Below are 12,678 nucleotides of genomic sequence, written 5' to 3'. Positions count from 1 at the left end.
AACATTCGATAGTTCTTGTCGCAGTGCCTTTAATCACCAACACGGTGCATCATTTATTCATGCTAAAAAGTGGATATTGAATTTTCGAGATGCATGCAAGATGATTTGTGTGGAGGTGCTTCATGCGTCACATTGAGTGCACAAAGTCTGACCTTTAACCACCACGTATTTTAAGCACAGCAAACACTCAATTGGAATGCTCGGGCTGAGCGGGCCTTGGGCGGATAGCAGGGACATGGCAACACATCTCCTATGATGTGAAATTGAGTTTATTGTGCAACATTTTAGTCTCTGGGATCACCACCAATTTCAAACTCCCCACTATGTATGATATTCTAAAATGATCCATTGTCCAAATTTTTAAGTTAAAATGTGTTTTCAAAGGGGCAGCTCAGTGATCTACTGGTTAACCTCACTGGACAGAGGTTCAGGAATCGATTCCTTCCTGTGTAGCGTTTGCATGTCCCCCCCCCCCCCCCCCCCCCCACCTGCGTTGTTTTTTTCCAGGTACTCCAGTTTCCTCCCACATCTAAGTCAAAATGTAGAATTCAAAATTTAAACAATCAGTAAGATGTAGAGGGAGACTTTGCCTCAGTGTGCATCTAAAGCACAAGTGTCAAAGTCAAGGCCCGGGGGCCAGATCTGGCCCGTCATATCATTTTATGTGGCCTGCGAATTCATCTTAAGTTCCATGATGCTTGCTAAAGACTGAACCAAAATTTTAAATTGTCATATGTAATCCACAATAATAGTCCTTATTCATGACTTCTGATTCCAAAGCAAGTTATCCATCAATTTGTTGTGCGCCGTGCATGTAATATGTAGAGGTGATTAAACATTGATATGGTTTCCCAAAATTCATTACGGCCCACCAAAGGAAACCGGATCCACAATGTGGCCCTCAACAAAAATGAGTTTGACACCGCTGATCTAAAGGGAGTGCTTGATAAGTGTTTTGCTTTTTCTTTGGCTTTTTTTTTAAACCCTCAAGAACATTGGTCCGCAAGCATCTTATCAGTCTCATCAGTTTCAAAATAATTCAGTAGTTATGATGGGGTTTTCATTCTTTAGCAAAAGGGTACGAGCAATTTTGCCTGTGACGGCTGGACAAAACAAAGAACACTGTCCCTTCTGTGAAACAAACAGCAGGTTCATTTCTGGGGCTGTTTTGCTAAAACCAGCACAAGGTGTCTTGAACTTATGCTGGGTCCAAAACAAACAAACAAAAATATATATATGTATCTCGAGCCTAAGGTGCGGCCCAGTGTCAGATAGCTTGCTTACTGTTGCAAGTCATCCAACAGGATACAGTCACAGACAAGATAATTCTGTTCCTGATTTTCATTTGTTCATTTCCAGTATTTGTTGTTGTTGTTTATTTTTGTTGTTGTCAGTTTCAAGCCTTTGTACTGATCATTGTGGATTTTTTTCTTTCATGAACAGAGAGGCACCAAAAATTTTGTCCACGGAAACTCGGTGACTGAATGCAACCATCTTCCTTTCCTCCGCTGCGTTACATGTCTGTCGAGTGTCTTCAAAAGGGTGAGTAGTTTGGCTTTTAAAGTTTCATCTTACAGGGTTACATGTTTTTGACTTGACGATATGTTAAAAACCTTCAAGGTTTTACGGTGGTGACAGTTTCACCCTGGACAAAATCAAATCATCTGTATCCAGATACATGTTTTAAGTACAAAGTAGATGACTTTAAAAAAGTATCTGGATTCAGCTGATTTTATTTCGTGCAACCACCTGACGAAATGAAGTGGAACAAATGCAAAACAACATTTTTTTTCAACATGACACACCTGCGATTGCAAAATGGTGTATCTGATAAATATCCTTCGAATCCCTTCGAAAGCTGAGTGTTTTTACTTTCTTAGTTTCACACTCCGCTGATAAACTGGTGTGCCGGTTACAGAGGCTCCAAATGCTGATGTTACTTTTGAAATCACGCATAAATGATGGCGACAGTTTCAACCTGGGGGAAAAAAATGAATTCGATTTCCCTTTTTTTCTTATGGAGGAAAGTAGTTACACAACAACTTTGAAAGTCAACCGACAGAGTCATGTCGCCGATTCATGTTCCATTTCAGAGGTTCCTTATACGAAAGTCGCTGCTGGCTGACGTCAATCCAGGTCAGTGATCCATCACTGTCGAAGTGAGTATGGATCAGGAGGTGCGTCAATATAGCCCGGTGCCTATTGGAAGGTGTGTGTGTGTGTGGGGGGGGGGGGGGGGGGGGGGGTATATTCGTATAGATGCAGCAACACGTATGGGGATGGAGGAAATGGATTCCGCATGTGCAATGCTGGTGAATGAGGGAGCTATAAATGTGCTCGGGATGTTGTCATGCATTTCTTTCTCAAGAGGGTGAAACCTGACAATATACTCTAACATAGGATGGTTTCAAAAAGGGTGCATGGGGAAACAGTCATCGAGTGCTCTGAGGATCAGACTAGATTTGGGTAAAAATGTTTATCCATCCGTTTTCGAGAGTACTTGTCTTCATGCATGATCTAGAGTGTATTCTGACTTGGGCGAGATGAGGGCTACACCCTGGACTGGTTGCCAGTCAATCAGAGGGCACATGCAGACAAGCATTCAGACTTACTGTATATTCGCACAGGGCTGCATGGGAGAAATGCTCACCAATGCAGTCTTGTTTGGTTGGTTCTGATTCTGTATGCACTAAGAAATGCTGGGTTGTTTTCCTAATCCACTCATTGGGCAGCTGTGGATTCTGTGCAGATTGGTCATATTTACCCAAGGTTGGGTTTATGATTTTGAGCCAGCAGAGTGGGTTAAAGTTTGGATTGCAGGGGGGCCTAAAAAGCGGAATCTGGTTGCCATTTTGGAGTTTATTGGGTCGGTCCCTTTTTGAACCCATATGGGTTATTTTTGACACAACTGTTTTTAGAGTGGTCCAGTGGTTCGCATGTCGAATTCGCAGTGCAGAGGTACCAGGTTCAATTCCAGCTCTGGGCTCCCTGTGTGGAGTTTGCATGTTCTACTCGGGCCCGCGTGGGTTTTCTCCGGGTCCTCCAGTCCCCCCGCCCCCATTCCAAAAACATGTGTGGCAGGCTGATTGAACACTTCAAATTGTCCCTACGCTACTTGGATCGGTTTGACACAACTTTCTGGATTGTTTTCCACAATTCTTTTATTTATTTAAAAAAAGAAATAAAACTACCCCATAAATAGGTTGTTCAACAACCCCAGCAGAGGGCAAATTGACCCATGTAGCGAGTCCGTCTATTTTTAATTGTATTGTTTGTTTATTTATTTGTTTGTTTGTTTGTTTATTTATGTCTTTATTTTTACCAAAATTGGGTTATTTTTGAACCAACAGTTTCGTCAGTGTATCATTCATTTTTCAGTCTTTTTCTCCCCATCTTTGATAACGCTAACGTGTGGTTGCACCACAATTGTGCTATATGTGCACCATTCACGCTTAAAATTGCTGAGTCAAAAATAACCCAATTTATTCAGAAATTGGACCGACCCACGACTTGGGCCACTTTGACCCAATTTTCTGGCTGGTTTTCGATGAAACCTTTTTTTGTTGACAATGACACAAAATGTTGGTGCAAAACTCCGCATGGTTGGGTCAAATTCACCCAAGTAGCAGGTCGGTCCAATTTTTGACTTTTTTTTTTTTTTTTTAAAGGACTAATCTATTTTAAAAGCCCAGCATGTTTCCCAGTTACAAAAATGTGAATCGCAAAATTGTTATGACCATATCACCATTTGCTGGATTTTTATAACTCCTCCGCATGTTTGTTTTCGAATTTGACAACCGTACGAATCAATTGCTCCTCTTGCTGGACCATCTAATCGCCTGTGAGCCATATGTTGCCCACCATTTGCTGCAGTGGGCTGCTGTTACAGCTAAAAATCAAAACATTTTCAAAGTGATTTATTGTTTGTGTAAGCAGGGGCTTGTTTTTGTGCATTCGGCGGGCCCTTATCTACAAATGAGCGTATATATGCCGATGTTATGCAAAAATAATGAGGCCATTAGTGGTTAAAACCAAATAGCCCAAACAAAGCAATTGGCGTCGCTAATCATGTGTGCCTCGCTTCAAATCATGTCTGCGGATGTTTCTTAGCAGCGTAGATCAAAGCCATCTGTAAACTGCAGAGGCGCACAAAATGAGAGCAGCGACATGTTGATGGCACCTTCTGGCTTGTGCCACCACCATCACCATCATCACCGCCACCAGAAGAGAACAACAACAACAGCAGCGGCAAGAATGTCCGCTCGCGTTAATATCCTTCTATTGATCCCGGCAAAACACCGCTATCGAAAATGAATTTCCGGGGCCCCGGACAACAGCGAATCCGTCATCGGTGCTCAGCGAGTCGGCCACGGCGCGCTCATTGCACGGCCGCGCGGTGCAACTTCATGGATTGAAGTGATTCTCATCACACGCAGTCTCTCGATAAATACAAAATGGACCGAGTGGAAAGTTGGCAACTTTGAAACCAGAATGCGTGTACGTTGTAATTTTTCTTCATTTCGTTCTTCTTTATATTATGCGTGTAATATGTACGGAAGCCGGAACGCGACGTTGTCATTCACCAACCGACGCAAATCCATGAGTAAGTTCATGGTGACACTTCTGGTACATAAATAAAAATAACCGTATGTACACTGGAAATGTATGTCGGGACTGTAAACGAGAACGCAAATGTCAATCTTTTTTCCACCTTTTTTTAAGCCAAAGTAAATGTGTATCCTAGATATTTAACGCAAATTCAATAGTTGGCTATTTTGTCAAGTACACGAAGACAATATGATTTTTAAAAAATGCAACATGCAACAGATTCACAACATCACAGAGGACGCTATGGTGGATTAAATGTAGAAATGTAAATCGTTGAATCTTTTTCATGTTATTATCTGTTCACCGTTTTCGAATGCACATTCAACAGTTATTTGATCAGATGCATCAACGCAAACTAATACAAGGATCATAATCTTGACGCTGTCACGGGGGACAAGATGCCTTTTTAAATCTATTTATTTATTTATTACAGAATTCCAATGCATATTTAAGGTGATTTTATCACCAGCACAAACCAATACAAAAATCCGGAAAAGTTGCTGTTGTTATTCACATTAAAGGCATTTATTTACATATTTATTATTGAGCTGTAAAACCCGCACTGCACCCAAGGCTGTACGATCAGAGCTGCTCCTGTATTGCTTAGGAGAATCAATACATTGAAAAATGCATACATATAGTGTTAAATTAATTTCAACAGTGCCATCTTGAACATATATTTACATTTTACGACACACAATAACGCGAGCTGACCAAAGAAAACCACACAGGAAAAAAAACACTTGCCGCTGGAGCCAGTTTGTGTGTTTAAGTTGAAGAAAAGTTCGACACGCTGTATACTGGCCTATTTAGAAGAAAAAAAATGTGTTTTTACCTTGTAACTGTTTGTCTCCCGCAGCCTGTTTTTTTCCCCCCTCCAGATCATTTTGTTGTTATCTTAAAGCGCTGCTGTCATTTTGCTGATCACATAATCAATGATGAACCCTACAGCAACCTTTTTCGATCGATGCATTTTTGAAGGTTCGATAGCGCTGTGAAAAAAAAACCGCTCTGGTCCAAATTTTAAATCTACTGGTTTAAGAACTTCAATTAATTATTCATATTAATACCTCAAACAAAATAAAACTATCCTCGTTTAGAAAAGAAAAAAACAAATGATTGACTAAAACAACAGGTAGCCTTTCTTATACATTTTACTAGCTTGAACCTTATTGAACATATTTCTATTTCGGTCATTTTTGTCTATTTTCAAACCGATTGTTTTATTTTAGCAGTGTTAGCTCCTCTGTACAGTCAATATTTCCCCCGTCCGTGTGGACACGCTAATCTTTTCACGACTTCTTGAGAGACTGATGCGGCTGATGCATCACGCCTTAATGTATTCCAAAGTATATTTACTCTTGGCAAAAGTTAAGTAGCAGTGTTTCGTCATGTGTCATTGATCACAAGACCCCCCTCAAAAACAAACACACACACACACACACGCACATGGTGGCTTTGCGTGTGCCTACGTATTAAATACGTGCCTGTAAATTAAATAATGTCGGGGTTATATTTCCAATGTCATGTTCACGGATTTTCAAAGAGAAAATAAATACCTTTATTTTTATTTATTTTTTTGCGCATGCGCGAAGCAGTCTGCTTCTTGGACTTTGTCCCTGTTGTGTAAAACTTTTACCAGGCAGTCTGCAGGCCGAATCGATGCCCACGTTTGTCCTTCGCTTTGCACACGATTTAGCCTATTTTATTATTTTTTTTTAATCTATGGATATCTGTGTCTTTTTCAAACGGAAAAAGAGAGGCCTCGAATCACTTTGGCCACTGAATGGCGGTGTTTGTGAAGCGTTTGGCCGCAGTTTGTTAAGGAATTAGTGTTCTTGCCATAGATTATTATTTAGGTGGATTTGCATTTGAAAAGCGGGGTCCGGCAAGAGAGGAGGGAGCTTGATCAATACCCCCGGTGCAGTATCGATGAATCTGCAGGCTGATCGATCGTCGCAGAAAATTGGGCTCGTGTCTTTTCTTTCCTCTGCTTTCGCTTTTCTGCATGGGTAAATTATTTATATAGCTTTGCATGTGTATTTTTTTTTAACTTTTGGCGTGGCAAGAAGCCTGTTTTCTCTTCGCAAGGCTTTATTCAATTCGTCAATGGTAACACTTAAATTTATAAAGCATCATATATCCGATTACGAGCAAACGGAATCGTTTGCGTATTGTATTTATGTTTTATTATGCGATTTTCACGTGTTCTATATGTTTTGAAATCCAGTACTTCACCTCAATTATTTGAAGTTTCATTTCCCGTTCTGACCACGTTCTGAATTCGTGTTTGTGTTTATGTATGTATTGTGAAAGCACACAATCATTTCTATTGCACGTATTTCTTTAAGCCCCCCCCCCAAAAAAAACTTAAAATACATTTTTGCATGGTCCTAAGGGTCACCCGTTTATATTTATATTTGCTGCATAGTGACAGGCCGTTCGTGCAATAAGCATCAGTCAGACGTATTCCTCAATCACTTGGAGGCACTAATCACACTCACACACACACACACATACCCCACCTCCCCCACACACGCGCGCGCGCGCACACACACACGCGCGCGCGCGCGTTCGCACGAACACATTCGTTCAATGCGTTATTGATCCGATTGCGGGTGGATTACGGCATGTTGCACGAAATATTTTGATTTGTTTGGCTTTGCTTTACAACACCTTTCACTATGCACGCATATTTATTGTGCTAAATTAGCAATTGATGACAGTGATACACACAACTCAAATGTAGAGGATTTTATATATATATATATATATTCCAGGGCATACAATAGATTGAGCTCAATAAAAATATTAAATATATATAATATAAAATATTTATAAAACGTGTGTGTGTGTGTGTGTGTGTTGTGCGCGTGCGTGTGTTCCTTCACATCGTTCCTTCATTTGCTTCAGTGTGCTGTGGATTACTATAACGCGTATTTACTCTCGATGGTTGCAGTGGATTGAGCATTGATAGGGTTGATAAATATAGTACAAATATACGTGCTGAGAAAGAATGCATAAATCAATATCAGTTTGGATTTAGTACTTATTTAGTACTTTAGGAAATATTTAGTACAGTATAGTCAGAACTTAAGCGAAAAAAGTAATAATATTGTATAAAATAGAAGCAGTGTGTTCAATGGCACATATTGCGCAGATGCATGTACCTTCAATTATTCCATACAGGAGGCTGTTCCTTATGAAATGTCTAGATTAGATTGTATTGTATGGAATAAATTTGGACACACACACACACACACACACACACACACACACACACACACACATATATATATATATATATATATATATATATATATATATATATAGGTCATGTAGTGTTGGCATTTGTAGGAATATAGATTGCAGTGTTGCTAATTCAAACAGCCTGTAAGGGAATAGAAGCATTATTATTTTTATAGGAGCATGCTCATAATTAGAGGATTCGATTTCTTACAAGTAGAATTTAGTCTTGAAGACAGAACAGATTTAGCATAGCCATACTTTGACGGAAATGACCTGTGCATTACCTGATTTATATGCAAAGACCATTGCATGGATTTTGTACAGACAAAGTAAACAGATGGAGATGAGAGACACTTGCACACGCCTCCAAAACAGGTACATCTGGATAGCTAGAGTATTGATTAAATGGATGGATGGATGAAGTAAAAATCAACAGCTGCGATAAGGATGGTTGCACAAATGTGCACACCCTCTTAAAACTGCAAATGTGGCTGGGTTCAGAATTTACCAATCCCTTTCAAACTAATGTTAAATGGGAGTCTGCGCTGCCACCTTTTAAAATGCCTCTGACTAACCACCCAAAAGTGCAGCTGTTCGAGTAGGCTTTTCCTGACATTTTTGCTGCCTAACAGAAGCCTGGAGATTTTCTACTTACACTGACTGCTGCTTTCAGCCGTTCATAATTCCCTTCACCTTATCTCAGGCCTCAATTTTAGCCGAAGAACAAACAACCTGAAATCATGATGCTGCTTGCATGTTTTCACAGTGTTGTGCTTTGCATCAAACGTAACATTCGGAACGACAGCATCCCAAAACTTTTCATCTTGTTTTCATCAGATCATAACAAAGTCCTGCCAAAAATGTGGGGAAATGACTGGAAAAGCCAACTAGAACATCAGAGCTTTATTTGAGGTTAATCGGAGACACTGTATGCTGACTTCCATTTAACAAGGGTTTGAATGAGATTGGTTGATTCTCAACCAAGCCTCTCCTTATTACTGATCACTTGTACAACCAGATGATTTGAGTTGTTTATTTCTACTTCCCCTCTCAAATAATTTAGGGGAAAAAATCTATTGTTGCAAAGATTAAATTAATGCTGGAAAAAGTTTTGAAATGACTTGCCTTGGTCTAATTTTATATCGTAAAAAATCTGTTTTAGAAACAGGCGTGTCTAGACTTTTTTTCTTTTTACTCCATAAACTATCGCTCACAAAGAGATATAATTAATTTCAAAAATAGACGGGGTTCCCGATGGACTTCTCCATAGGCTCCAATCTGCTTATTCCCCTTTTGCTGAGTGGATGTGTTGGATTAAGCATGCATATCCTCTATCTATACATTCATAATGTCTCATTGGTTGGAGCTTAGGCTCATTCAATATTGCCAAGTATGCGTATGATCCCGCCAGCTACTTAAGAGCATTATTCAACGCCTCTTCTTCTGCAGCCTTCACCCCCTCCTCCCCACCCTTTACCGCTAACGCTGGATTTATTAGGCTTAAGGAATCGCCTGCTCTTCTTCCTCGAAGGGGATCACACATTAAGTGTAGATCAAAAGATACGCTCTTAAAAAACAGCGAATGACGCCTCGTGCGCAACACTTATTCGCTCCCTTAAGTGGATTCATTCTTTGCCTTTTTAAATCAGCCTTTTGTTCCACGTTGCTGTGTAATTCCTGCACAGCAAAGCTGTTTGTTATGGTTATGTGGGAAAAGGGAGGTCACAGTATGGAGGGGGGGGGGGGGGGAGTGCACATCTGCTTTGGAAGTTGTCTGTTTTGAGTGGAATACAGAGAGAAAAGAGGAGGCGAGATGTATTTTAAAGTTGTTGTTTTTTTTTTGACATGAAACAGTGACACAGCTGCAGGGAAAGTGTTAGCTTTTGCACAAAGCACCATCTTTTTTTTCCTTTTCTTCTTCTGGCACTGATATCAAACGCTCGCTTCAGCCTGGTGTTTCTTTTTCAGATGCCCCAGATCACTGTTTATTTATTTATTTATTTTATCGGGGACCATACCAGTTCTAATAAAGCCCCCCTAAGGTCTTACATTTATATTTAAAATGAACAAATGCTTATTGCCATGTTTTGATGAATCGTGGCGGGTGGGGGGGGGGGGGGTGATTTACTGAAATGCAGATAGGAAGAGTCGTCTTCCGTAAAGCCTATTTGGAGACATGTTGAATTATGTTAACTCTGAAAGAAGGCGATTTTCAAATCACAATGACTACAATTTTAAAAAATAGAAAGAAAAATAATGCGTTGTAATGTTCAATTTTATAAATGTTATTATTACACGTGGGGTCAGGAACACTTCAGAAATAGAGCACGGCACTACTGTTCATCCGGAAGTGCAACTTCAAACTCTACTATGCAAAGTAAAAGCCATTCATCATCAACACAGAAATGCCGCTGGCTTCTCTGGGCCCGAGTTTATCAAAGATGGACAAAGTGGGAAAAGTGTTCTGTGGTCTGACGAGTCCACATAAAAATTGTTTTTGCAAATTATGGACGTTGTGTCCTCCGGGCCAGAGAGGAAAAGAACCACCTGGACTGTTCTGGACGCAAAGGTCGAAGGCCAGCATTTGTGATGGTATAGGGCAGTGTTCGTGGCAATGGCATGGGTAACGTACACAATGAAAGGTATAGACGGGTTTTGGAGAAACATATGCTGCAATCCAAGCAATGTCTTTTTCTTGGACGTCCTTTCTTATTTCAGAAAGATAAGGCTAAACCACATTGTGCATGCGTTACCACATTGTGGCTTCATAGCAAAAGAGTGCGCGTACTAGTCTGGCCTGCCTGCAGTCCAGACCTGTCTCCCATTGAAAATGTGTGGCTCATTATAAAGCAACAACAGAGATCATTTACTGTTGAACAAATGATGCTGTACATCAAACAAATGGGAAAGAACGCCAACTACAAAGCTTCAACAATTAGTGTCCCAAAGGTTTTTTTTTAAATATTATTAAAGGAAACCATGATGTAACACAGTGGTGAGCATGACCATGTCCAGGCTTTTTTTTTTTTTGGAACATGTTGCAGCCATACAATTTTAAGTTCATGATTATTTGCTGTAAACAATAGTTTATCAGTTTGAAAACGAAATACCTTGTCTTTGTAGAATATTCAGTGAATTATAGGATAAACATAATTTGTAAATCAGTTCAACACGACGTCCCGACTTCACTGGAGTTGTCTTTGTAGATTGATAAATAGAATGATAACTCAATAGATAGAGTGAGGGCCACTGTAGTCTGTTTTCAGATTTGGAGGGTGTGCCACTCAAAATTTCTCATAGCCCAGAAATGGCCCGCGTCATCAGGTTTCCCACCCCTACCCTCCAATGGTAGGACACATGGATCCGTCTGAATAAAATGTCCAATTGGCTTTTGCTTAATGAACCCCACCGAGCACCCAAACAAGCACCCACCCCGCCGGACCCATCCTTTAACCACCCAGCCCGCTCCCACAGTGGAACTCCCACCCTCCACACCTGATAGAGCACCCGTTGCTAGGCAACAGAGAGAGAGACGGATGGAGGAGACAGAGTCAATCAATTCTGCAGAGAGAGAAAAAGAGGGGCGGGGGCTTCGATGAGGCTCAACATGGTCTCCTCACAAACATCCATCTTTGTTAGTGGCGGCGCACCTCTAAAAATAAATAAAATAAATGCATCTGTGCGCCTGTCCACCTTTCCATCTCGGCCCCACCTTTCCTTTTCTAATACTTCTATCACAACAAACGACAGCGAGCATGTTGTGCTTCACACTTCTCTCGTTGCACTTGCATTGTGTGCCGCTCTCCATTAGTCACCGTAGCCCACGCACGCACACAAACATGCAGATGCCCTGCAATGTACCACATGCCCCTCTTTCTCTCTCACTGTATGTGTGTGTGTGTGTGTGTGTGCGTGCGTGCGTGCGTGCGTGTGTGTGCGTGTGTGTGTGTGTGTGTGCGTGTGTGTGTGTGTGCGTGCGCGCGCTCAGCAGCGGGTGTTGAGCTCATCGACTGAGTATTGATCCCAGCACTCACCTCCCTGCAGTCAGCTCTTGTCCTACATAGCATGCCCTGTCTGATTTCTCCCCTAATGGCTTTTATCCAGCTCCAATCTTTATTTAAACTGAAAAGTAGGAATTAGCACCCACTTCTGTCAGAGTACCTCACTTGCTTAGCGGTTTGCTTCTTCTTGGTTTGTTTGTTTGTTTGTTTGTTTTATAACCGCACATCATTGTACGGCCTGAGTAAAATATCTGCACCGATTCTTCTCTCTAAATATTTGATTCCTGGACACTTCATTAGGTACACCTGCGACAGATAGTTCAATATGAGAGCTGTGTCAAAATTTCTGCCTTTAGATGGATAACAGGGCTCGGTTTTGGGTGATACTGCTCCTATTTTGGCATGCGATGGTGTTGTGTTGACAGATTTCAATCTCTCCAATCTATTGAAACAGTTTTATTAATTTATTATAAAGTCGACCCATGGTATTGGCAGGGGATTGGGACATGATCATGAATAGCCAAAATGTACATATACCGGTAATTGCCACCCAATGAAATACATTGGGGGGAAAAATAATAGCAATTAAATCCTAGAAATTCTCCACAAACCAAAATAAACATTCACTACACAGAACACTTCGTGGTAGAGCAGTGAAGCTGCAAATAGAACGGCTACAGAAATTCTCAACAAGACGAGATGAAGCATAGTTGGAGACATTAATTTCACTCACATTTTAATGAAAGCACCACAGCACATCAAATTCTGCTCCGTGAACAGGAAAGGATTTAATTCAATCAAAGCGCAAATAATCGGTTTA

This window comes from Hippocampus guttulatus, chromosome 7, assembly GCF_054856545.1.
Source record: "Hippocampus guttulatus isolate MCC_2025c chromosome 7, RoL_Hgut_1.0, whole genome shotgun sequence".
Classification (NCBI taxonomy): Eukaryota; Metazoa; Chordata; class Actinopteri; order Syngnathiformes; family Syngnathidae; genus Hippocampus; species Hippocampus guttulatus.
The sequence above is the reverse complement of the archived record's forward strand: the minus strand, read 5'-3'. Positions refer to the sequence as shown.